General features: G+C 50.4%; 30 non-coding genes and 1 pseudogene across 30 annotated transcripts; all 31 read right to left on the minus strand.

Annotated features, from left to right (window-relative positions):
• Positions 1-26: 26 nt before the first annotated feature.
• Positions 27-145, minus strand: LOC127612246 (5S ribosomal RNA). Its single transcript, XR_007965684.1, has one exon. It is a non-coding gene; the product is annotated as a 5S ribosomal RNA (ribosomal RNA).
• A 478-nt stretch (positions 146-623) lies between these two features.
• LOC127616731 (5S ribosomal RNA) lies at positions 624-742 on the minus strand. Its single transcript, XR_007967165.1, has one exon. It is a non-coding gene; the product is annotated as a 5S ribosomal RNA (ribosomal RNA).
• Positions 743-1,221: 479 nt separating this feature from the next.
• LOC127613371 (5S ribosomal RNA) lies at positions 1,222-1,340 on the minus strand. Its single transcript, XR_007966167.1, has one exon. It is a non-coding gene; the product is annotated as a 5S ribosomal RNA (ribosomal RNA).
• A 479-nt stretch (positions 1,341-1,819) lies between these two features.
• LOC127615016 (5S ribosomal RNA) lies at positions 1,820-1,938 on the minus strand. Its single transcript, XR_007966783.1, has one exon. It is a non-coding gene; the product is annotated as a 5S ribosomal RNA (ribosomal RNA).
• Positions 1,939-2,417: 479 nt separating this feature from the next.
• On the minus strand, positions 2,418-2,536 carry LOC127612257 (5S ribosomal RNA). The gene has a single exon (XR_007965695.1). It is a non-coding gene; the product is annotated as a 5S ribosomal RNA (ribosomal RNA).
• Positions 2,537-3,014: 478 nt separating this feature from the next.
• Positions 3,015-3,133, minus strand: LOC127615020 (5S ribosomal RNA). Its single transcript, XR_007966784.1, has one exon. It is a non-coding gene; the product is annotated as a 5S ribosomal RNA (ribosomal RNA).
• A 479-nt stretch (positions 3,134-3,612) lies between these two features.
• LOC127613763 (5S ribosomal RNA) lies at positions 3,613-3,731 on the minus strand. Its single transcript, XR_007966310.1, has one exon. It is a non-coding gene; the product is annotated as a 5S ribosomal RNA (ribosomal RNA).
• A 479-nt stretch (positions 3,732-4,210) lies between these two features.
• On the minus strand, positions 4,211-4,329 carry LOC127612268 (5S ribosomal RNA). The gene has a single exon (XR_007965706.1). It is a non-coding gene; the product is annotated as a 5S ribosomal RNA (ribosomal RNA).
• Positions 4,330-4,807: 478 nt separating this feature from the next.
• LOC127616737 (5S ribosomal RNA) lies at positions 4,808-4,926 on the minus strand. Its single transcript, XR_007967166.1, has one exon. It is a non-coding gene; the product is annotated as a 5S ribosomal RNA (ribosomal RNA).
• Positions 4,927-5,405: 479 nt separating this feature from the next.
• LOC127613377 (5S ribosomal RNA) lies at positions 5,406-5,524 on the minus strand. Its single transcript, XR_007966168.1, has one exon. It is a non-coding gene; the product is annotated as a 5S ribosomal RNA (ribosomal RNA).
• A 479-nt stretch (positions 5,525-6,003) lies between these two features.
• On the minus strand, positions 6,004-6,122 carry LOC127612561 (5S ribosomal RNA). Its single transcript, XR_007965869.1, has one exon. It is a non-coding gene; the product is annotated as a 5S ribosomal RNA (ribosomal RNA).
• Positions 6,123-6,600: 478 nt separating this feature from the next.
• Positions 6,601-6,719, minus strand: LOC127612279 (5S ribosomal RNA). Its single transcript, XR_007965717.1, has one exon. It is a non-coding gene; the product is annotated as a 5S ribosomal RNA (ribosomal RNA).
• Positions 6,720-7,198: 479 nt separating this feature from the next.
• Positions 7,199-7,317, minus strand: LOC127615032 (5S ribosomal RNA). Its single transcript, XR_007966788.1, has one exon. It is a non-coding gene; the product is annotated as a 5S ribosomal RNA (ribosomal RNA).
• A 479-nt stretch (positions 7,318-7,796) lies between these two features.
• LOC127612290 (5S ribosomal RNA) lies at positions 7,797-7,915 on the minus strand. Its single transcript, XR_007965728.1, has one exon. It is a non-coding gene; the product is annotated as a 5S ribosomal RNA (ribosomal RNA).
• Positions 7,916-8,394: 479 nt separating this feature from the next.
• On the minus strand, positions 8,395-8,513 carry LOC127612301 (5S ribosomal RNA). Its single transcript, XR_007965739.1, has one exon. It is a non-coding gene; the product is annotated as a 5S ribosomal RNA (ribosomal RNA).
• A 479-nt stretch (positions 8,514-8,992) lies between these two features.
• LOC127612323 (5S ribosomal RNA) lies at positions 8,993-9,111 on the minus strand. Its single transcript, XR_007965761.1, has one exon. It is a non-coding gene; the product is annotated as a 5S ribosomal RNA (ribosomal RNA).
• Positions 9,112-9,590: 479 nt separating this feature from the next.
• Positions 9,591-9,709, minus strand: LOC127612334 (5S ribosomal RNA). Its single transcript, XR_007965772.1, has one exon. It is a non-coding gene; the product is annotated as a 5S ribosomal RNA (ribosomal RNA).
• A 478-nt stretch (positions 9,710-10,187) lies between these two features.
• LOC127616742 (5S ribosomal RNA) lies at positions 10,188-10,306 on the minus strand. Its single transcript, XR_007967168.1, has one exon. It is a non-coding gene; the product is annotated as a 5S ribosomal RNA (ribosomal RNA).
• A 479-nt stretch (positions 10,307-10,785) lies between these two features.
• On the minus strand, positions 10,786-10,904 carry LOC127612565 (5S ribosomal RNA). Its single transcript, XR_007965872.1, has one exon. It is a non-coding gene; the product is annotated as a 5S ribosomal RNA (ribosomal RNA).
• A 478-nt stretch (positions 10,905-11,382) lies between these two features.
• On the minus strand, positions 11,383-11,501 carry LOC127612345 (5S ribosomal RNA). The gene has a single exon (XR_007965783.1). It is a non-coding gene; the product is annotated as a 5S ribosomal RNA (ribosomal RNA).
• A 479-nt stretch (positions 11,502-11,980) lies between these two features.
• On the minus strand, positions 11,981-12,099 carry LOC127612356 (5S ribosomal RNA). Its single transcript, XR_007965793.1, has one exon. It is a non-coding gene; the product is annotated as a 5S ribosomal RNA (ribosomal RNA).
• Positions 12,100-12,577: 478 nt separating this feature from the next.
• LOC127612367 (5S ribosomal RNA) lies at positions 12,578-12,696 on the minus strand. The gene has a single exon (XR_007965796.1). It is a non-coding gene; the product is annotated as a 5S ribosomal RNA (ribosomal RNA).
• A 478-nt stretch (positions 12,697-13,174) lies between these two features.
• On the minus strand, positions 13,175-13,293 carry LOC127615866 (5S ribosomal RNA). The gene has a single exon (XR_007966977.1). It is a non-coding gene; the product is annotated as a 5S ribosomal RNA (ribosomal RNA).
• Positions 13,294-13,772: 479 nt separating this feature from the next.
• Positions 13,773-13,891, minus strand: LOC127612378 (5S ribosomal RNA). Its single transcript, XR_007965806.1, has one exon. It is a non-coding gene; the product is annotated as a 5S ribosomal RNA (ribosomal RNA).
• Positions 13,892-14,370: 479 nt separating this feature from the next.
• Positions 14,371-14,489, minus strand: LOC127612389 (5S ribosomal RNA). Its single transcript, XR_007965817.1, has one exon. It is a non-coding gene; the product is annotated as a 5S ribosomal RNA (ribosomal RNA).
• Positions 14,490-14,968: 479 nt separating this feature from the next.
• Positions 14,969-15,087, minus strand: LOC127613159 (5S ribosomal RNA). The gene has a single exon (XR_007966086.1). It is a non-coding gene; the product is annotated as a 5S ribosomal RNA (ribosomal RNA).
• Positions 15,088-15,566: 479 nt separating this feature from the next.
• LOC127612400 (5S ribosomal RNA) lies at positions 15,567-15,685 on the minus strand. Its single transcript, XR_007965828.1, has one exon. It is a non-coding gene; the product is annotated as a 5S ribosomal RNA (ribosomal RNA).
• A 479-nt stretch (positions 15,686-16,164) lies between these two features.
• Positions 16,165-16,283, minus strand: LOC127612411 (5S ribosomal RNA). Its single transcript, XR_007965839.1, has one exon. It is a non-coding gene; the product is annotated as a 5S ribosomal RNA (ribosomal RNA).
• Positions 16,284-16,762: 479 nt separating this feature from the next.
• LOC127612422 (5S ribosomal RNA) lies at positions 16,763-16,881 on the minus strand. Its single transcript, XR_007965850.1, has one exon. It is a non-coding gene; the product is annotated as a 5S ribosomal RNA (ribosomal RNA).
• A 479-nt stretch (positions 16,882-17,360) lies between these two features.
• On the minus strand, positions 17,361-17,479 carry LOC127613163 (5S ribosomal RNA). Its single transcript, XR_007966087.1, has one exon. It is a non-coding gene; the product is annotated as a 5S ribosomal RNA (ribosomal RNA).
• A 478-nt stretch (positions 17,480-17,957) lies between these two features.
• On the minus strand, positions 17,958-18,075 carry LOC127616803 (uncharacterized; annotated as a pseudogene).
• Positions 18,076-22,773: the final 4,698 nt, after the last annotated feature.

The raw sequence follows: 22,773 nt of genomic DNA on the forward strand, positions 1-22,773 counted from the left end.
TGTTGTGATTTGGAGGTGGGTGCAAAAGCTTACAGCACCTGGTATTCCCAGGCGGTCTCCCATCCAAGTACTAACCAGGCCCGACCCTGCTTAGCTTCCGAGATCGGACGAGATCGGGCGTTCTCAGGGTAGTATGGCCGTAAGCGAGGGAAAACGTGAAAATTGTCCCCTTTATAGCAGACAAGGCACTTGCGGGTAGGGGATGGAGTAGTGTGGTGATTTTTTTTTCATTTAATGACCTCCTCCCGAGAGCACGAAGGAGGGGCCCGCTCCCGTGGTGGTTTGAGCGCGCAGCCTGTCAGGCTCGCATACGGTCCTCTGCGAGCACGCAGATGCAGTATTTGATGTTTGTTGCAAAAGTGGGCTTTTCCAGTGGAGGTGCAAAGGCATCCAGCAGGCGGAAATCCCAAGCTGTTTCATGTCCAAGTGCTATCATGACCGACCCCGTGCAGACGGCTCCCTCTGTCGGACATTAATTTTATTCCAAAGAGACGTTGATCTGTCAAATCAACGTGAAGGAAACGATTTCAAACCACAGGATAAGTGATAGTTGACTGACTAATGAAAGCCAAAATTTTTCGAAAGAGCAGTGAATCGTGTTGAGAATTGGAGGTGGGTGCAAAAGCTTAGAGCACCTGGTATTACCAGGTGGTCTCCCATCCAAGTACTAACCAGGCCCGACCCTGCTTAGCTTCCGAGATCGGACTAGATCGGGCGTTCTCAGGGTAGTATGGCCATAAGCGAGGGAAAACGCGAAAATTGTCCCCTTTATAGCAGACAAGGCACTTGCGGGTCGGGGATGGAGTAGTGGGGTGATTTTTTTTTCATTTCATGACCTCCTCCCGAGAGCACGAAGGAGGGGCCCGCTCCCGTGGTGGTTTGAGCGCGCAGCCTGTCAGGCTCGCATACGGTCCTCTGCGAGCACGCAGATGCAGTATTTGATGTTTGTTGCAAAAGTGGGCTTTTCCAGTGGAGGTGCAAAGGCATCCAGCAGGCGGAAATCCCAAGCTGCTTCATGTCCAAGTGCTATCATGACCGATCCCCGTGCAGACGTCTCCCTCTGTTGGACATTAATTTTATTCCAAAGAGACGTTGATCCGTCAAATCAACGTGAAGGAAACGATTTCAAACCACAGGATAAGTGAAAGTTGAATGACGAATGAATGCCAAAATTTTTGGAAAGAGCAGTGAATCGTGTTGTGAATTGGAGGTGGGTGCAAAAGCTTACAGCACCTGGTATTCCCAGGCGGTCTCCCATTCAAGTACTAACCAGGCCCGACCCTGCTTAGCTTCCGAGATCGGACGAGATCGGGCGTTCTCAGGGTAGTATGGCCGTAAGCGAGGGAAAATGTGAAAATTGTCCCCTTTATAGCAGACAGGGCACTTGCGGGTCGGGGATGGAGTAGTGGGGTGATTTTTTTTTCATTTAATGACCTCCTCCCGAGAGCACGAAGGAGGGGCCCGCTCCCGTGGTGGTTTGAGCGCGCAGCCTGTCAGGCTCGCATACGGTCCTCTGCGAGCACGCAGATGCGGTATTTGATGTTTGTTGCAAAAGTGGGCTTTTCCAGTGGAGGTGCAAAGGCATCCAGCAGGCGGAAATCCCAAGCTGCTTCATGTCCAAGTGCTATCATGACCGATCCCCGTGCAGACGGCTCCCTCTGTTGGACATTAATTTTATTCCAAAGAGACGTTGATCTGTCAAATCAACGTGAAGGAAACGATTTCAAACCACAGGATAAGTGAAAGTTGAATGACTAATGAAAGCCAAAATTTTTGGAAAGAGCAGTGAATCGTGTTGAGAATTGGAGGTGGGTGCAAAAGCTTACAGCAGCTGGTATTCCCAGGCGGTCTCCCATCCAAGTACTAACCAGGCCCGACCCTGCTTAGCTTCCGAGATCGGACGAGATCGGGCGTTCTCAGGGTAGTATGGCCGTAAGCGAGGGAAAACGTGAAAATTGTCCCCTTTATAGCAGACATGGCACTTGCGGGTCGGGGATGGAGTCGTGGGGTGATTTTTTTTTCATTTAATGACCTCCTCCCGAGAGCACGAAGGAGGGGCCCGCTCCCGTGGTGGTTTGAGCGCGCAGCCTGTCAGGCTCGCATTCGGTCCTCTGCGAGCGCGCAGATGCGGTATTTGATGTTTGTTGCAAAAGTGGGCTTTTCCAGTGGAGGTGCAAAGGCATCTTGCAGGCGGAAATCCCAAGCTGTTTCATGTCCAAGTGCTATCATGACCGATCCCCGTGCAGACGGCTCCCTCTGTTGGACATTAATTTTATTCCAAAGAGAACTTGATCTGTCAAATCAACGTGAAGGAAACGATTTCAAACCACAGGATAAGTGAAAGTTGAATGACTAATGAAAGCCAAAATTTTTGGAAAGAGCAGTGAATCGTGTTGAGAATTGGAGGTGGGTGCAAAAGCTTACAGCACCTGGTATTCCCAGGCGGTCTCCCATCCAAGTACTAACCAGGCCCGACCCTGCTTAGCTTCCGAGATCGGACGAGATCGGGCGTTCTCAGGGTAGTATGGCCGTAAGCGAGGGAAAACGTGAAAATTGTCCCCTTTATAGCAGACACGGCACTTGCGGGTCGGGGATGGAGTAGTGGGGTGATTTTTTTTTCATTTAATGACCTCCTCCCGAGAGCACGAAGGAGGGGCCCGCTCCCGTGGTGGTTTGAGCGCGCAGCCTGTCAGGCTCGCATACGGTCCTCTGCGAGCACGCAGATGCAGTATTTGATGTTTGTTGCAAAAGTGGGCTTTTCCAGTGGAGGTGGAAAGGCATCCAGCAGGCGGAAATCCCAAGCTGTTTCATGTCCAAGTGCTATCATGACCGACCCCGTGCAGACGGCTCCCTCTGTTGGACATTAATTTTATTCCAAAGAGACGTTGATCTGTCAAATCAACGTGAAGGAAACGATTTCAAACCACAGGATAAGTGAAAGTTGAATGACTAATGAAAGCCAAAATTTTTGGAAAGAGCAGTGAATCGTGTTGAGAATTGGAGGTGGGTGCAAAAGCTTACAGCAGCTGGTATTCCCAGGCGGTCTCCCATCCAAGTACTAACCAGGCCCGACCCTGCTTAGCTTCCGAGATCGGACGAGATCGGGCGTTCTCAGGGTAGTATGGCCGTAAGCGAGGGAAAACGTGAAAATTGTCCCCTTTATAGCAGACATGGCACTTGCGGGTCGGGGATGGAGTCGTGGGGTGATTTTTTTTTCATTTAATGACCTCCTCCCGAGAGCACGAAGGAGGGGCCCGCTCCCGTGGTGGTTTGAGCGCGCAGCCTGTCAGGCTCGCATTCGGTCCTCTGCGAGCGCGCAGATGCGGTATTTGATGTTTGTTGCAAAAGTGGGCTTTTCCAGTGGAGGTGCAAAGGCATCTTGCAGGCGGAAATCCCAAGCTGTTTCATGTCCAAGTGCTATCATGACCGATCCCCGTGCAGACGGCTCCCTCTGTTGGACATTAATTTTATTCCAAAAAGAACTTGATCTGTCAAATCAACGTGAAGGAAACGATTTCAAACCACAGGATAAGTGAAAGTTGAATGACTAATGAAAGCCAAAATTTTTGGAAAGAGCAGTGAATCGTGTTGAGAATTGGAGGTGGGTGCAAAATCTTACAGCACCTGGTATTCCCAGGCGGTCTCCCATCCAAGTACTAACCAGGCCCGACCCTGCTTAGCTTCCGAGATCGGACGAGATCGGGCGTTCTCAGGGTAGTATGGCCGTAAGCGAGGGAAAACGTGAAAATTGTCCCCTTTATAGCAGACACGGCACTTGCGGGTCGGGGATGGAGTAGTGGGGTGATTTTTTTTTCATTTAATGACCTCCTCCCGAGAGCACGAAGGAGGGGCCCGCTCCCGTGGTGGTTTGAGCGCGCAGCCTGTCAGGCTCGCATACGGTCCTCTGCGAGCACGCAGATGCAGTATTTGATGTTTGTTGCAAAAGTGGGCTTTTCCAGTGGAGGTGCAAAGGTATCCAGCAGGCGGAAATCCCAAGCTGCTTCATGTCCAAGTGCTATCATGACCGATCCCCGTGCTGACGGCTCCCTCTGTTGGACATTAATTTTATTCCAAAGAGACGTTGATCTGTCAAATCAACGTGAAGGAAACGATTTCAAACCACAGGATAAGTGAAAGTTGAATGACGAATGAATGCCAAAATTTTTGGAAAGAGCAGTGAATCGTGTTGTGATTTGGAGGTGGGTGCAAAAGCTTACAGCACCTGGTATTCCCAGGCGGTCTCCCATCCAAGTACTAACCAGGCCCGACCCTGCTTAGCTTCCGAGATCGGACGAGATCGGGCGTTCTCAGGGTAGTATGGCCGTAAGCGAGGGAAAACGTGAAAATTGTCCCCTTTATAGCAGACAAGGCACTTGCGGGTAGGGGATGGAGTAGTGTGGTGATTTTTTTTTCATTTAATGACCTCCTCCCGAGAGCACGAAGGAGGGGCCCGCTCCCGTGGTGGTTTGAGCGCGCAGCCTGTCAGGCTCGCATACGGTCCTCTGCGAGCACGCAGATGCAGTATTTGATGTTTGTTGCAAAAGTGGGCTTTTCCAGTGGAGGTGCAAAGGCATCCAGCAGGCGGAAATCCCAAGCTGTTTCATGTCCAAGTGCTATCATGACCGACCCCGTGCAGACGGCTCCCTCTGTCGGACATTAATTTTATTCCAAAGAGACGTTGATCTGTCAAATCAACGTGAAGGAAACGATTTCAAACCACAGGATAAGTGATAGTTGACTGACTAATGAAAGCCAAAATTTTTGGAAAGAGCAGTGAATCGTGTTGAGAATTGGAGGTGGGTGCAAAAGCTTAGAGCACCTGGTATTACCAGGTGGTCTCCCATCCAAGTACTAACCAGGCCCGACCCTGCTTAGCTTCCGAGATCGGACTAGATCGGGCGTTCTCAGGGTAGTATGGCCATAAGCGAGGGAAAACGCGAAAATTGTCCCCTTTATAGCAGACAAGGCACTTGCGGGTCGGGGATGGAGTAGTGGGGTGATTTTTTTTTCATTTCATGACCTCCTCCCGAGAGCACGAAGGAGGGGCCCGCTCCCGTGGTGGTTTGAGCGCGCAGCCTGTCAGGCTCGCATACGGTCCTCTGCGAGCACGCAGATGCAGTATTTGATGTTTGTTGCAAAAGTGGGCTTTTCCAGTGGAGGTGCAAAGGCATCCAGCAGGCGGAAATCCCAAGCTGCTTCATGTCCAAGTGCTATCATGACCGATCCCCGTGCAGACGTCTCCCTCTGTTGGACATTAATTTTATTCCAAAGAGACGTTGATCCGTCAAATCAACGTGAAGGAAACGATTTCAAACCACAGGATAAGTGAAAGTTGAATGACGAATGAATGCCAAAATTTTTGGAAAGAGCAGTGAATCGTGTTGTGAATTGGAGGTGGGTGCAAAAGCTTACAGCACCTGGTATTCCCAGGCGGTCTCCCATTCAAGTACTAACCAGGCCCGACCCTGCTTAGCTTCCGAGATCGGACGAGATCGGGCGTTCTCAGGGTAGTATGGCCGTAAGCGAGGGAAAATGTGAAAATTGTCCCCTTTATAGCAGACAGGGCACTTGCGGGTCGGGGATGGAGTAGTGGGGTGATTTTTTTTTCATTTAATGACCTCCTCCCGAGAGCACGAAGGAGGGGCCCGCTCCCGTGGTGGTTTGAGCGCGCAGCCTGTCAGGCTCGCATACGGTCCTCTGCGAGCACGCAGATGCGGTATTTGATGTTTGTTGCAAAAGTGGGCTTTTCCAGTGGAGGTGCAAAGGCATCCAGCAGGCGGAAATCCCAAGCTGCTTCATGTCCAAGTGCTATCATGACCGATCCCCGTGCAGACGGCTCCCTCTGTTGGACATTAATTTTATTCCAAAGAGACGTTGATCTGTCAAATCAACGTGAAGGAAACGATTTCAAACCACAGGATAAGTGAAAGTTGAATGACGAATGAATGCCAAAATTTTTGGAAAGAGCAGTGAATGGTGTTGTGAATTGGAGGTGGGTGCAAAAGCTTACAGCACCTGGTATTCCCAGGCGGTCTCCCATCCAAGTACTAACCAGGCCCTACCCTGCTTAGCTTCCGAGATCAGACGAGATCGGGCGTTCTCAGGGTAGTATGGCCGTAAGCGAGGGAAAACGCGAAAATTATCCCCTTTATAGCAGACACGGCACTTGCGGGTCGGGGATGGAGTAGTGGGGTGATTTTTTTTTCATTTAATGACCTCCTCCCGAGAGCACGAAGGAGGGGCCCGCTCCCGTGGTGGTTTGAGCGCGCAGCCTGTCAGGCTCGCATACGGTCCTCTGCGAGCACGCAGATGCAGTATTTGATGTTTGTTGCAAAAGTGGGCTTTTCCAGTGGAGGTGCAAAGGCATCCAGCAGGCGGAAATCCCAAGCTGTTTCATGTCCAAGTGCTATCATGAACGACCCCGTGCAGACGGCTCCCTCTGTTGGACATTAATTTTATTGCAAAGAGAACTTGATCTGTCAAATCAACGTGAAGGAAACGATTTCAAACCACAGGATAAGTGAAAGTTGAATGACTAATGAAAGCCAAAATTTTTGGAAAGAGCAGTGAATCGTGTTGAGAATTGGAGGTGGGTGCAAAAGCTTACAGCACCTGGTATTCCCAGGCGGTCTCCCATCCAAGTACTAACCAGGCCCGACCCTGCTTAGCTTCCGAGATCGGACGAGATCGGGCGTTCTCAGGGTAGTATGGCCGTAAGCGAGGGAAAACGTGAAAATTGTCCCCTTTATAGCAGACACGGCACTTGCGGGTCGGGGATGGAGTAGTGGGGTGATTTTTTTTTCATTTAATGACCTCCTCCCGAGAGCACGAAGGAGGGGCCTGCTCCCGTGGTGGTTTGAGCGCGCAGCCTGTCAGGCTCGCATACGGTCCTCTGCGAGCGCGCAGATGCGGTATTTGATGTTTGTTGCAAAAGTGGGCTTTTCCAGTGGAGGTGCAAAGGCATCTTGCAGGCGGAAATCCCAAGCTGTTTCATGTCCAAGTGCTATCATGACCGATCCCCGTGCAGACGGCTCCCTCTGTTGGACATTAATTTTATTCCAAAAAGAACTTGATCTGTCAAATCAACGTGAAGGAAACGATTTCAAACCACAGGATAAGTGAAAGTTGAATGACTAATGAAAGCCAAAATTTTTGGAAAGAGCAGTGAATCGTGTTGAGAATTGGAGGTGGGTGCAAAAGCTTACAGCAGCTGGTATTCCCAGGCGGTCTCCCATCCAAGTACTAACCAGGCCCGACCCTGCTTAGCTTCCGAGATCGGACGAGATCGGGCGTTCTCAGGGTAGTATGGCCGTAAGCGAGGGAAAACGTGAAAATTGTCCCCTTTATAGCAGACATGGCACTTGCGGGTCGGGGATGGAGTCGTGGGGTGATTTTTTTTTCATTTAATGACCTCCTCCCGAGAGCACGAAGGAGGGGCCCGCTCCCGTGGTGGTTTGAGCGCGCAGCCTGTCAGGCTCGCATTCGGTCCTCTGCGAGCGCGCAGATGCGGTATTTGATGTTTGTTGCAAAAGTGGGCTTTTCCAGTGGAGGTGCAAAGGCATCTTGCAGGCGGAAATCCCAAGCTGTTTCATGTCCAAGTGCTATCATGACCGATCCCCGTGCAGACGGCTCCCTCTGTTGGACATTAATTTTATTCCAAAGAGAACTTGATCTGTCAAATCAACGTGAAGGAAACGATTTCAAACCACAGGATAAGTGAAAGTTGAATGACTAATGAAAGCCAAAATTTTTGGAAAGAGCAGTGAATCGTGTTGAGAATTGGAGGTGGGTGCAAAAGCTTACAGCACCTGGTATTCCCAGGCGGTCTCCCATCCAAGTACTAACCAGGCCCGACCCTGCTTAGCTTCCGAGATCGGACGAGATCGGGCGTTCTCAGGGTAGTATGGCCGTAAGCGAGGGAAAACGTGAAAATTGTCCCCTTTATAGCAGACACGGCACTTGCGGGTCGGGGATGGAGTAGTGGGGTGATTTTTTTTTCATTTAATGACCTCCTCCCGAGAGCACGAAGGAGGGGCCCGCTCCCGTGGTGGTTTGAGCGCGCAGCCTGTCAGGCTCGCATACGGTCCTCTGCGAGCACGCAGATGCGGTATTTGATGTTTGTTGCAAAAGTGGGCTTTTCCAGTGGAGGTGCAAAGGCATCCAGCAGGCGGAAATCCCAAGCTGTTTCATGTCCAAGTGCTATCATGACCGATCCCCGTGCAGACGGCTCCCTCTGTTGGACATTAATTTTATTCCAAAGAGACGTTGATCTGTCAAATCAACGTGAAGGAAACGATTTCAAACCACAGGATAAGTGAAAGTTGAATGACGAATGAATGCCAAAATTTTTGGAAAGAGCAGTGAATCGTGTTGAGAATTGGAGGTGGGTGCAAAAGCTTACAGCACCTGGTATTCCCAGGCGGTCTCCCATCCAAGTACTAACCAGGCCCGACCCTGCTTAGCTTCCGAGATCGGACGAGATCGGGCGTTCTCAGGGTAGTATGGCCGTAAGCTAGGGAAAACGCGAAAATTGTCCTCTTTATAGCAGACAGGGCACTTCTGGGTCGGGGGTGGAGTAGTGGGGTGATTTTTTTTCATTTAATAAACCTCCTCCGGAGTGCACAAAGGAGGGGCCCGCTCCCGTGGTGGTTTGAGCGCGCAGCCTGTCAGGCTCGCATACGGTCCTCTGCGAGCGCGCAGAGGCTGTACTTGATGTCTGTTGCAAAAGTGGGCTTTTCCAGTGGAGGTGCATAGGCATCCAGCAGGCGGAAATCCCAAGCTGTTTCATGTCCAAGTGCTATCATTACCGATTCCCGTGCAGACGGCTCCCTCTGTTGGACATTAATTTTATTCCAAAGAGACGTTGATCTGTCAAATCAACGTGAAGGAAACGATTTTAAACCACAGGATAAGTGAAAGTTGAATGACGAATGAATGCCAAAATTTTTGGAAAGAGCAGTGAATCGTGTTGAGAATTGGAGGTGGGTGCAAAAGCTTACAGCACCTGGTATTCCCAGGCGGTCTCCCATCCAAGTACTAACCAGGCCCGACCCTGCTTAGCTTCCGAGATCGGACGAGATCGGGCGTTCTCAGGGTAGTATGGCCGTAAGCGAGGGAAAACGTGAAAATTGTCCCCTTTATAGCAGACACGGCACTTGCGGGTCGGGGATGGAGTAGTGGGGTGATTTTTTTTTCATTTAATGACCTCCTCCCGAGAGCACGAAGGAGGGGCCCGCTCCCGTGGTGGTTTGAGCGCGCAGCCTGTCAGGCTCGCATACGGTCCTCTGCGAGCACGCAGATGCAGTATTTGATGTTTGTTGCAAAAGTGGGCTTTTCCAGTGGAGGTGCAAAGGTATCCAGCAGGCGGAAATCCCAAGCTGCTTCATGTCCAAGTGCTATCATGACCGATCCCCGTGCTGACGGCTCCCTCTGTTGGACATTAATTTTATTCCAAAGAGACGTTGATCTGTCAAATCAACGTGAAGGAAACGATTTCAAACCACAGGATAAGTGAAAGTTGAATGACGAATGAATGCCAAAATTTTTGGAAAGAGCAGTGAATCGTGTTGTGATTTGGAGGTGGGTGCAAAAGCTTACAGCACCTGGTATTCCCAGGCGGTCTCCCATCCAAGTACTAACCAGGCCCGACCCTGCTTAGCTTCCGAGATCGGACGAGATCGGGCGTTCTCAGGGTAGTATGGCCGTAAGCGAGGGAAAACGTGAAAATTGTCCCCTTTATAGCAGACAAGGCACTTGCGGGTAGGGGATGGAGTAGTGTGGTGATTTTTTTTTCATTTAATGACCTCCTCCCGAGAGCACGAAGGAGGGGCCCGCTCCCGTGGTGGTTTGAGCGCGCAGCCTGTCAGGCTCGCATACGGTCCTCTGCGAGCACGCAGATGCAGTATTTGATGTTTGTTGCAAAAGTGGGCTTTTCCAGTGGAGGTGCAAAGGCATCCAGCAGGCGGAAATCCCAAGCTGTTTCATGTCCAAGTGCTATCATGACCGACCCCGTGCAGACGGCTCCCTCTGTCGGACATTAATTTTATTCCAAAGAGACGTTGATCTGTCAAATCAACGTGAAGGAAACGATTTCAAACCACAGGATAAGTGATAGTTGACTGACTAATGAAAGCCAAAATTTTTGGAAAGAGCAGTGAATCGTGTTGAGAATTGGAGGTGGGTGCAAAAGCTTAGAGCACCTGGTATTACCAGGTGGTCTCCCATCCAAGTACTAACCAGGCCCGACCCTGCTTAGCTTCCGAGATCGGACTAGATCGGGCGTTCTCAGGGTAGTATGGCCATAAGCGAGGGAAAACGCGAAAATTGTCCCCTTTATAGCAGACAAGGCACTTGCGGGTCGGGGATGGAGTAGTGGGGTGATTTTTTTTTCATTTCATGACCTCCTCCCGAGAGCACGAAGGAGGGGCCCGCTCCCGTGGTGGTTTGAGCGCGCAGCCTGTCAGGCTCGCATACGGTCCTCTGCGAGCACGCAGATGCAGTATTTGATGTTTGTTGCAAAAGTGGGCTTTTCCAGTGGAGGTGCAAAGGCATCCAGCAGGCGGAAATCCCAAGCTGCTTCATGTCCAAGTGCTATCATGACCGATCCCCGTGCAGACGTCTCCCTCTGTTGGACATTAATTTTATTCCAAAGAGACGTTGATCCGTCAAATCAACGTGAAGGAAACGATTTCAAACCACAGGATAAGTGAAAGTTGAATGACGAATGAATGCCAAAATTTTTGGAAAGAGCAGTGAATCGTGTTGTGAATTGGAGGTGGGTGCAAAAGCTTACAGCACCTGGTATTCCCAGGCGGTCTCCCATCCAAGTACTAACCAGGCCCTACCCTGCTTAGCTTCCGAGATCAGACGAGATCGGGCGTTCTCAGGGTAGTATGGCCGTAAGCGAGGGAAAACGCGAAAATTATCCCCTTTATAGCAGACACGGCACTTGCGGGTCGGGGATGGAGTAGTGGGGTGATTTTTTTTTCATTTAATGACCTCCTCCCGAGAGCACGAAGGAGGGGCCCGCTCCCGTGGTGGTTTGAGCGCGCAGCCTGTCAGGCTCGCATACGGTCCTCTGCGAGCACGCAGATGCAGTATTTGATGTTTGTTGCAAAAGTGGGCTTTTCCAGTGGAGGTGCAAAGGCATCCAGCAGGCGGAAATCCCAAGCTGTTTCATGTCCAAGTGCTATCATGAACGACCCCGTGCAGACGGCTCCCTCTGTTGGACATTAATTTTATTGCAAAGAGAACTTGATCTGTCAAATCAACGTGAAGGAAACGATTTCAAACCACAGGATAAGTGAAAGTTGAATGACTAATGAAAGCCAAAATTTTTGGAAAGAGCAGTGAATCGTGTTGAGAATTGGAGGTGGGTGCAAAAGCTTACAGCACCTGGTATTCCCAGGCGGTCTCCCATCCAAGTACTAACCAGGCCCGACCCTGCTTAGCTTCCGAGATCGGACGAGATCGGGCGTTCTCAGGGTAGTATGGCCGTAAGCGAGGGAAAACGTGAAAATTGTCCCCTTTATAGCAGACACGGCACTTGCGGGTCGGGGATGGAGTAGTGGGGTGATTTTTTTTTCATTTAATGACCTCCTCCCGAGAGCACGAAGGAGGGGCCTGCTCCCGTGGTGGTTTGAGCGCGCAGCCTGTCAGGCTCGCATACGGTCCTCTGCGAGCGCGCAGATGCGGTATTTGATGTTTGTTGCAAAAGTGGGCTTTTCCAGTGGAGGTGCAAACGCATCCAGCAGGCGGAAATCCCAAGCTGTTTCATGTCCAAGTGCTATCATGACCGATCCCCGTGCAGACGGCTCCCTCTGTTGGACATTAATTTTATTCCAAAGAGACGTTGATCTGTCAAATCAACGTGAAGGAAACGATTTTAAACCACAGGATAAGTGAAAGTTGAATGACGAATGAATGCCAAAATTTTTGGAAAGAGCAGTGAATCGTGTTGTGATTTGGAGGTGGGTGCAAAAGCTTACAGCACCTGGTATTCCCAGGCGGTCTCCCATCCAAGTACTAACCAGGCCCGACCCTGCTTAGCTTCCGAGATCGGACGAGATCGGGCGTTCTCAGGGTAGTATGGCCGTAAGCGAGGGAAAACGCGAAAATTGTCCTCTTTATAGCAGACAGGGCACTTCTGGGTCGGGGGTGGAGTAGTGGGGTGATTTTTTTTTCATTTAATGACCTCCTCCCGAGAGCACGAAGGAGGGGCCCGCTCCCGTGGTGGTTTGAGCGCGCAGCCTGTCAGGCTCGCATACGGTCCTCTGCGAGCACGCAGATGCAGTATTTGATGTTTGTTGCAAAAGTGGGCTTTTCCAGTGGAGGTGCAAAGGCATCCAGCAGGCGGAAATCCCAAGCTGTTTCATGTCCAAGTGCTATCATGAACGACCCCGTGCAGACGGCTCCCTCTGTTGGACATTAATTTTATTCCAAAGAGAACTTGATCTGTCAAATCAACGTGAAGGAAACGATTTCAAACCACAGGATAAGTGAAAGTTGAATGACTAATGAAAGCCAAAATTTTTGGAAAGAGCAGTGAATCGTGTTGAGAATTGGAGGTGGGTGCAAAAGCTTACAGCACCTGGTATTCCCAGGCGGTCTCCCATCCAAGTACTAACCAGGCCCGACCCTGCTTAGCTTCCGAGATCGGACGAGATCGGGCGTTCTCAGGGTAGTATGGCCGTAAGCGAGGGAAAACGTGAAAATTGTCCCCTTTATAGCAGACACGGCACTTGCGGGTCGGGGATGGAGTAGTGGGGTGATTTTTTTTTCATTTAATGACCTCCTCCCGAGAGCACGAAGGAGGGGCCCGCTCCCGTGGTGGTTTGAGCGCGCAGCCTGTCAGGCTCGCATTCGGTCCTCTGCGAGCGCGCAGATGCGGTATTTGATGTTTGTTGCAAAAGTGGGCTTTTCCAGTGGAGGTGCAAAGGCATCCAGCAGGCGGAAATCCCAAGCTGTTTCATGTCCAAGTGCTATCATGACCGACCCCGTGCAGACGGCTCCCTCTGTTGGACATTAATTTTATTCCAAAGAGACGTTGATCTGTCAAATCAACGTGAAGGAAACGATTTCAAACCACAGGATAAGTGAAAGTTGAATGACTAATGAAAGCCAAAATTTTTGGAAAGAGCAGTGAATCGTGTTGAGAATTGGAGGTGGGTGCAAAAGCTTACAGCAGCTGGTATTCCCAGGCGGTCTCCCATCCAAGTACTAACCAGGCCCGACCCTGCTTAGCTTCCGAGATCGGACGAGATCGGGCGTTCTCAGGGTAGTATGGGCGTAAGCGAGGGAAAACGTGAAAATTGTCCCCTTTATAGCAGACATGGCACTTGCGGGTCGGGGATGGAGTCGTGGGGTGATTTTTTTTTCATTTAATGACCTCCTCCCGAGAGCACGAAGGAGGGGCCCGCTCCCGTGGTGGTTTGAGCGCGCAGCCTGTCAGGCTCGCATTCGGTCCTCTGCGAGCGCGCAGATGCGGTATTTGATGTTTGTTGCAAAAGTGGGCTTTTCCAGTGGAGGTGCAAAGGCATCCAGCAGGCGGAAATCCCAAGCTGTTTCATGTCCAAGTGCTATCATGACCGATCCCCGTGCAGACGGCTCCCTCTGTTGGACATTAATTTTATTCCAAAGAGACGTTGATCTGTCAAATCAACGTGAAGGAAACGATTTCAAACCACAGGATAAGTGAAAGTTGAATGACGAATGAATGCCAAAATTTTTGGAAAGAGCAGTGAATCGTGTTGAGAATTGGAGGTGGGTGCAAAAGCTTACAGCACCTGGTATTCCCAGGCGGTCTCCCATCCAAGTACTAACCAGGCCCGACCCTGCTTAGCTTCCGAGATCGGACGAGATCGGGCGTTCTCAGGGTAGTATGGCCGTAAGCTAGGGAAAACGCGAAAATTGTCCTCTTTATAGCAGACAGGGCACTTCTGGGTCGGGGGTGGAGTAGTGGGGTGATTTTTTTTCATTTAATAAACCTCCTCCGGAGTGCACAAAGGAGGGGCCCGCTCCCGTGGTGGTTTGAGCGCGCAGCCTGTCAGGCTCGCATACGGTCCTCTGCGAGCGCGCAGAGGCTGTACTTGATGTCTGTTGCAAAAGTGGGCTTTTCCAGTGGAGGTGCATAGGCATCCAGCAGGCGGAAATCCCAAGCTGTTTCATGTCCAAGTGCTATCATTACCGATTCCCGTGCAGACGGCTCCCTCTGTTGGACATTAATTTTATTCCAAAGAGACGTTGATCTGTCAAATCAACGTGAAGGAAACGATTTTAAACCACAGGATAAGTGAAAGTTGAATGACGAATGAATGCCAAAATTTTTGGAAAGAGCAGTGAATCGTGTTGAGAATTGGAGGTGGGTGCAAAAGCTTACAGCACCTGGTATTCCCAGGCGGTCTCCCATCCAAGTACTAACCAGGCCCGACCCTGCTTAGCTTCCGAGATCGGACGAGATCGGGCGTTCTCAGGGTAGTATGGCCGTAAGCGAGGGAAAACGTGAAAATTGTCCCCTTTATAGCAGACACGGCACTTGCGGGTCGGGGATGGAGTAGTGGGGTGATTTTTTTTTCATTTAATGACCTCCTCCCGAGAGCACGAAGGAGGGGCCCGCTCCCGTGGTGGTTTGAGCGCGCAGCCTGTCAGGCTCGCATACGGTCCTCTGCGAGCGCGCAGATGCGGTATTTGATGTTTGTTGCAAAAGTGGGCTTTTCCAGTGGAGGTGCAAACGCATCCAGCAGGCGGAAATCCCAAGCTGTTTCATGTCCAAGTGCTATCATGACCGATCCCCGTGCAGACGGCTCCCTCTGTTGGACATTAATTTTATTCCAAAGAGACGTTGATCTGTCAAATCAACGTGAAGGAAACGATTTTAAACCACAGGATAAGTGAAAGTTGAATGACGAATGAATGCCAAAATTTTTGGAAAGAGCAGTGAATCGTGTTGAGAATTGGAGGTGGGTGCAAAAGCTTACAGCACCTGGTATTCCCAGGCGGTCTCCCATCCAAGTACTAACCAGGCCCGACCCTGCTTAGCTTCCGAGATCGGACGAGATCGGGCGTTCTCAGGGTAGTATGGCCATAAGCGAGGGAAAACGTGAAAATTGTCCCCTTTATAGCAGACAAGGCACTTGCGGGTCGGGGATGGAGTAGTGGGGTGATTTTTTTTTCATTTAATGACCTCCTCCCGAGAGCACGAAGGAGGGGCCCGCTCCCGTGGTGGTTTGAGCGCGCAGCCTGTCAGGCTCGCATACGGTCCTCTGCGAGCGCGCAGATGCGGTATTTGATGTTTGTTGCAAAAGTGGGCTTTTCCAGTGGAGGTGCAAAGGCATCCAGCAGGCGGAAATCCCAAGCTGTTTCATGTCCAAGTGCTATCATGACCGATTCCCGTGCAGACGGCTCCCTCTGTTGGACATTAATTTTATTCCAAAGAGACGTTGATCTGTCAAATCAACGTGAAGGAAACGATTTCAAACCACAGGATAAGTGAAAGTTGAATGACGAATGAATGCCAAAATTTTTGGAAAGAGCAGTGAATCGTGTTGAGAATTGGAGGTGGGTGCAAAAGCTTACAGCACCTGGTATTCCCAGGCGGTCTCCCATCCAAGTACTAACCAGGCCCGACCCTGCTTAGCTTCCGAGATCGGACGAGATCGGGCGTTCTCAGGGTAGTATGGCCGTAAGCGAGGGAAAACGCGAAAATTGTCCTCTTTATAGCAGACAGGGCACTTCTGGGTCGGGGGTGGAGTAGTGGGGTGATTTTTTTTCATTTAATAAACCTCCTCCGGAGTGCACAAAGGAGGGGCCCGCTCCCGTGGTGGTTTGAGCGCGCAGCCTGTCAGGCTCGCATACGGTCCTCTGCGAGCGCGCAGAGGCTGTACTTGATGTCTGTTGCAAAAGTGGGCTTTTCCAGTGGAGGTGCATAGGCATCCAGCAGGCGGAAATCCCAAGCTGTTTCATGTCCAAGTGCTATCATTACCGATTCCCGTGCAGACGGCTCCCTCTGTTGGACATTAATTTTATTCCAAAGAGACGTTGATCTGTCAAATCAACGTGAAGGAAACGATTTTAAACCACAGGATAAGTGAAAGTTGAATGACGAATGAATGCCAAAATTTTTGGAAAGAGCAGTGAATCGTGTTGAGAATTGGAGGTGGGTGCAAAAGCTTACAGCACCTGGTATTCCCAGGCGGTCTCCCATCCAAGTACTAACCAGGCCCGACCCTGCTTAGCTTCCGAGATCGGACGAGATCGGGCGTTCTCAGGGTAGTATGGCCGTAAGCGAGGGAAAACGTGAAAATTGTCCCCTTTATAGCAGACACGGCACTTGCGGGTCGGGGATGGAGTAGTGGGGTGATTTTTTTTTTCATTTAATGACCTCCTCCCGAGAGCACGAAGGAGGGGCCCGCTCCCGTGGTGGTTTGAGCGCGCAGCCTGTCAGGCTCGCATACGGTCCTCTGCGAGCACGCAGATGCAGTATTTGATGTTTGTTGCAAAAGTGGGCTTTTCCAGTGGAGGTGCAAAGGCATCCAGCAGGCGGAAATCCCAAGCTGTTTCATGTCCAAGTGCTATCATGAACGACCCCGTGCAGACGGCTCCCTCTGTTGGACATTAATTTTATTCCAAAGAGAACTTGATCTGTCAAATCAACGTGAAGGAAACGATTTCAAACCACAGGATAAGTGAAAGTTGAATGACTAATGAAAGCCAAAATTTTTGGAAAGAGCAGTGAATCGTGTTGAGAATTGGAGGTGGGTGCAAAAGCTTACAGCACCTGGTATTCCCAGGCGGTCTCCCATCCAAGTACTAACCAGGCCCGACCCTGCTTAGCTTCCGAGATCGGACGAGATCGGGCGTTCTCAGGGTAGTATGGCCGTAAGCGAGGGAAAACGTGAAAATTGTCCCCTTTATAGCAGACACGGCACTTGCGGGTCGGGGATGGAGTAGTGGGGTGATTTTTTTTTCATTTAATGACCTCCTCCCGAGAGCACGAAGGAGGGGCCCGCTCCCGTGGTGGTTTGAGCGCGCAGCCTGTCAGGCTCGCATACGGTCCTCTGCGAGCGCGCAGATGCGGTATTTGATGTTTGTTGCAAAAGTGGGCTTTTCCAGTGGAGGTGCAAACGCATCCAGCAGGCGGAAATCCCAAGCTGTTTCATGTCCAAGTGCTATCATGACCGATCCCCGTACAGACGGCTCCCTCTGTTGGACATTAATTTTATTCCAAAGAGACGTTGATCTGTCAAATCAACGTGAAGGAAACGATTTTAAACCACAGGATAAGTGAAAGTTGAATGACGAATGAATGCCAAAATTTTTGGAAAGAGCAGTGAATCGTGTTGAGAATTGGAGGTGGGTGCAAAAGCTTACAGCACCTGGTATTCCCAGGCGGTCTCCCATCCAAGTACTAACCAGGCCCGACCCTGCTTAGCTTCCGAGATCGGACGAGATCGGGCGTTCTCAGGGTAGTATGGCCATAAGCGAGGGAAAACGTGAAAATTGTCCCCTTTATAGCAGACAAGGCACTTGCGGGTCGGGGATGGAGTAGTGGGGTGATTTTTTTTTCATTTAATGACCTCCTCCCGAGAGCACGAAGGAGGGGCCCGCTCCCGTGGTGGTTTGAGCGCGCAGCCTGTCAGGCTCGCATACGGTCCTCTGCGAGCACGCAGATGCAGTATTTGATGTTTGTTGCAAAAGTGGGCTTTTCCAGTGGAGGTGGAAAGGCATCCAGCAGGCGGAAATCCCAAGCTGTTTCATGTCCAAGTGCTATCATGACCGACCCCGTGCAGACGGCTCCCTCTGTTGGACATTAATTTTATTCCAAAGAGACGTTGATCTGTCAAATCAACGTGAAGGAAACGATTTCAAACCACAGGATAAGTGAAAGTTGAATGACTAATGAAAGCCAAAATTTTTGGAAAGAGCAGTGAATCGTGTTGAGAATTGGAGGTGGGTGCAAAAGCTTACAGCAGCTGGTATTCCCAGGCGGTCTCCCATCCAAGTACTAACCAGGCCCGACCCTGCTTAGCTTCCGAGATCGGACGAGATCGGGCGTTCTCAGGGTAGTGTGGTATATGGTGTTTGCTGCTTCGCTGGTCTTCAAAAAACACTCGGTGATCGGTGGCTGTTTCCCGACGAATGAGCACTTCAGGGACCACGGCTGATTGGGAAAAGATTTTATTCTACCGATGTCAGAGTGGAATCGATTCTGGCTCCTGTGAGTCTCAGATATTATCAGGCCGCCCCCGACGAAACACATTCATGAGATTATATAGAGACAATATGATAATGAGAGGCGGGGAGGTACGCCTCTCATGCAAATCCAGAAACAAAGAAAGTCACATGTCATCTGACCCGGTGTGGCCGGAGGAGACCAAAGGTTATGAGGACCAACTGCAAAAACATGTCCCGTGGAGGGGGCCCCAGACTTGGTGGGGCCAAGAAAACCCTCGGGGGCTGCTAATCAACCAAGTGAAATAGGGTCCAGACTTCACACTACATTCTTTGGTTTAAGTACAAGCAGAAGCTGAATTCTCCCTGACCCGCAAATATAGAATAGAATCGTGTCACTGACGCCAGGTGGACATTCTAAGGCCACCTACAGGAATAGAGAGGGAATTCCAAATTACACTTCATTCCCCCCTTCCGGGACAAAGTAGTAGTCCCGGAAACGGTCTAACAAAAGATACCATCGGTAAAGGTCCAAACATCTTTCCCCAATCAAATTTTATATATGCTCACGACTACAATTTGGCCTAAAATCTTCAGCCTAAATCACGCTCAAGGCATGCTACTTAAGGTTATTTTAACTAGGAAAACTCAAACTATTTAGTTAGCCAATTGCTCCCTGACAACAATCTGAGGCCTCTCAGGAACCACGAGCAAAGAAAATTGAAGTCCGCATAATTCAAACGACGATACCACCCCCCTTAGGTAATACCCTTACAACGGTGACAAATTGCGAAGTAATGAATTTGGTGTGGCCCGTTAGAAGCCCCAAAAAGCTGCCGGCCCCTCCTCGAGAAAAAACCTCGCCAGTCTAATGACAAGGAAAAAGAGGAAGGCCCTTTCTACCATCCCCAGTGGTTCCCTTCACCTGGTGTCAACCAGATGTAAGGAGCCCTGGCACATTACAATCCACAAAACAGTATGAGCTCACCAAACAGTGAAATTGTACCGTTACATGATCAGCCGGCCAGCAGGTAACAAAATGAGGTAAAAATACTGGAATAAACAATGAGGTATATAGTAATGAGATATCAAAACATGCTATCAAAACAAGCCCCCGAAATGACGCCCCCCTTCTTCATGTGTATGTGCGGGCCGAGGCAGAGTCCATTCCCCGAATCTTCAGCGATGGAACGTGCTGGGAATCACTGCCCAGGGCCTGCTGTCCATACAAAGTCCTTATGTCCAGGTCACTGTCCATAGAGTCCCTTGCACGGCCCCGGTCAGCATCCAGAGGTTCTGGAACGAATAAGAACTCCTGCCAGTATCGCGTGATGACAATGGCACTCAACGCAAAACACATGCAACTTTTGACACAATAACGACGGTAAACTGGTCGCGGGCCGGACAACGACATATGGTGGATCACATTCCCGTAGGATCATGCAACGCATCACACACACAGGAAAATAAAAACCCAAGGAAGTGGCGCTACGCAGATGTTCCCGCTCCTTCATCCCCTAACTTTGGGTTTTCATTTTCGTGTACAGCTCTATTTTTTTTGTATTTTTCCGATATCAATTCTCCTCTCACATGCACTCCCCTTATCATTTTATTATGTTTAATCCGAGTACCTGTCAGTCACTATCATTTCACCAGAGTAAGTCGGCTCAGTCTTACGGTCGATCGGGAGCAGCGGCATCTGGGTCTGGTCCCTTGGCATTACCACGCCTATCCACCGTAATATCATGGCCTTTGCGCCAGTCATTATCACAGTGCAAAAACAAAGCATCACACATAGTGATATCCCGAGCGCCCCCAACGCCTGCGCCACTATCGTCCCTATAGGTCCCAGTCTATCCTGTATCCAGCTGGTTGCTGACCAGCCAGCTCCCTCAGACGGCCCAAAAGAATCTTGAATGATTTTAAGCGCGTCGATGACACTGGTAATGTTGTCGGTGTTATCAGGGATCAAAGTGTAGCAGGCGTCATCTGTCAAGTTCAGGGCTATGCACAACCCCCCTTGCCTCGCCAAGATATAATCCAAAGCCATGTCATGTTTAAGCAGGGTCAACCGATGGCTCTTCTGGGTAAGTGATAACTGTCGTAAGCCCTTGATCGTCTCATTCGCAAATCCCTGGAGGGTATACGTAACGTGATCGGCCAAAAATGTCACTCCATACCAGGGAAAGATCCCAAGGCCCCATTTTTCTCCCAAGCTAATTCTCCAATGGTACGCCTCCCTAATGTGAAACGCCGCCATCTCCCTCTTGGCCCTGCTTGGGACCGCCTGATCGAATGCACCATCAGTTGATACCACATGTTTCTTCCTGCCCATTCATCAACCTCCGGTAGTGCCAAAGCATCGAACCCATAAGCCCTCCAAACAGCTTCCCGTCTTGCCATAGCATGCAAATTGGTTCGCACCTCCGCTGGGGACCAGTCCGAGTCCGCAAACGCTTCGTGGACAGGTCCTGGAACGTCAGGCGTCGGCCTTACCGCCTCCGCCGTTGCCTTGCGCGTCCCCGACGCGGCCAGCTGCGTTTCAATGTTGTCGCCACTCGTTGTCATGGATACAATGTCAATTTTGATTGTGTCTGCCTTCTCCGTCTTAACATACTCAGTGGCTGGGCTGTCTGGTTGTTCGTCATCAATTTCTTTTTTCTCCGTCAATGTTACGAAAGTAACACTGTCTACCGTAGTTTGGTCGCCCATGCGTTCTGCTTTTCCCACTCCCATTTTGAAACAGGTACACGTATAGTTTCCGAAATCACTCATGCCAATTTTTGTCAGAAATAGAGCGCAATCTCCTAACACCTCAAATCGCCTATATGTATTTAGTAACAGTACATTGTCCTCATATGTTCGCTGGGCCAGGGCAAGGGTGTTACCGGTGTTGTCTTCCCATTTGGCTGTGTGTCTGCACAGGGACCTTCCTGCCCTTGCGCAACTACATGGCAGTATGACAGCACTTCCCAACACTCCCTCCACATTGCTCGATGTAACGCTGCGGCCGGACTCTGTGGCGGACTGGGCGTCCGTCACTGGGTCCTGTTGGGTGACCGTGTCCCTGTGGGACACCATCTCCGGTGGTAGCTGGCACGGTGTCGCTGTGTTGGGGAGAGCCGCCTATATCTGGGGAGGGCGCGTTGTCGAGATTGACATTGTCGAACTGTTGGCTTCCTTGATCGTCGGCTGTGCCGCCCCCGATGTCCTCAGGAACAGATACAGCAGACACGTTATCCACCACAGTTCGACCTTGCCCGTCTTCCTCCCGATCTGGGCCCCTGGGCGGCTCTTGTTCTGGCAGTTGTTCGGAGTTCTTGCAGCCGCGACTCCCCCTTTGGGGTTCTCCATCTTTGGGCACCTTGACGCAGTGTGTCAGATGGTACCAGGTAGGCGACCCTTTCACTTGCACCGCCGTTCCGGTACAGCGGACAACTTCAAATGGCCCCTGCCGTCTTTCGTTGTACCACTTGCGGCGGAACACTTTCACATACACCTTGTCTCCTGGCTGAACCGTGTCTTTAGTATTTGCTTCAAGTCTCTCTTGTGTTTCTTCTTGTTTCTGCCTGTCAACAACATAGGTGGAGATATTCCTATGCATCTTGGTTAAATGTTTGACATAGGCTTTCATTTCGTCCTCCAAAATTGACAGGCTTGGGCCTTTCCCACTGGTATGCAAACACGGCGAAGGCATGCGTCTACCGGTTACCAATTCATGTGGGGTCAAATGCAAATCGCGTAGTTCACTCGACCGGCAAACCATCAGTGCCAGTGGTAAGGCAGCTATCCAATTCAAGCCAGTATGTTGATAAATTTTGGAAATTCGATTTTTTATGACGCCGTTCATTTTTTTTTTTCAAATGCCTTGGCTTTGTGGATGATACATTGCTCCGAGCCGCTGTTTAATTCCCAATTTTTGCATTCTGATTTTGACCGTTTTATCCACAAACTCTCTCCCGTTATCTGAAGAAATCCTATCTGGTAGACCCCATCTGCTGATAACTTCGCGGCACAGAAACTTGGCTACAGACTGAGCATCTTTCCGTTTAGTTGGACAGGCCTCCGGCCATCTTGAAAACCGGTCTACGACCACCAACATATATCTTTTCCCTTCGACAGGTTGTATCATGTCGACAAAATCCACCACTAGTTCTCTCATGGGGCCATTAGGAGTCGGGATATAACCCGTGGGGGTGGCTACCCCTCTTCTCACATTGTTTTTCAAACAGATTGCACATTTTCCAATTACCTGGTCGATTTGTTCGAGCAAATATGGCGCCCAAAACCCGTATTCTGCGGTTATTTTTCTCTTTACCTCCCCCCTTGACACATGGGCCAACCCATGTGCCTCTTGGATTAATAGTCCCAGCAAATCCGGCGGCGCCACTACCAGCCCTTCGTGATTTCTCCACAGTCCCGTAGGGTCCTGACTCGCCCCCCTTTGCTCCCAAAGGTGTTTATCCATCGGGTTAACGGCTGCCTGCATTAAGATTACATCTCTGAGCGTGACCTTGTCTTCGAGATCGACCTCATGCGTAACCAACAAAACTTTCCCTTTCTGGCTGCCTTTCGTGACAGCCCTGGCTGCTTCGTCCGCCACTC

Source organism: Hippocampus zosterae, chromosome 1, assembly GCF_025434085.1.
Source record: "Hippocampus zosterae strain Florida chromosome 1, ASM2543408v3, whole genome shotgun sequence".
Taxonomy (NCBI): domain Eukaryota; kingdom Metazoa; phylum Chordata; class Actinopteri; order Syngnathiformes; family Syngnathidae; genus Hippocampus; species Hippocampus zosterae.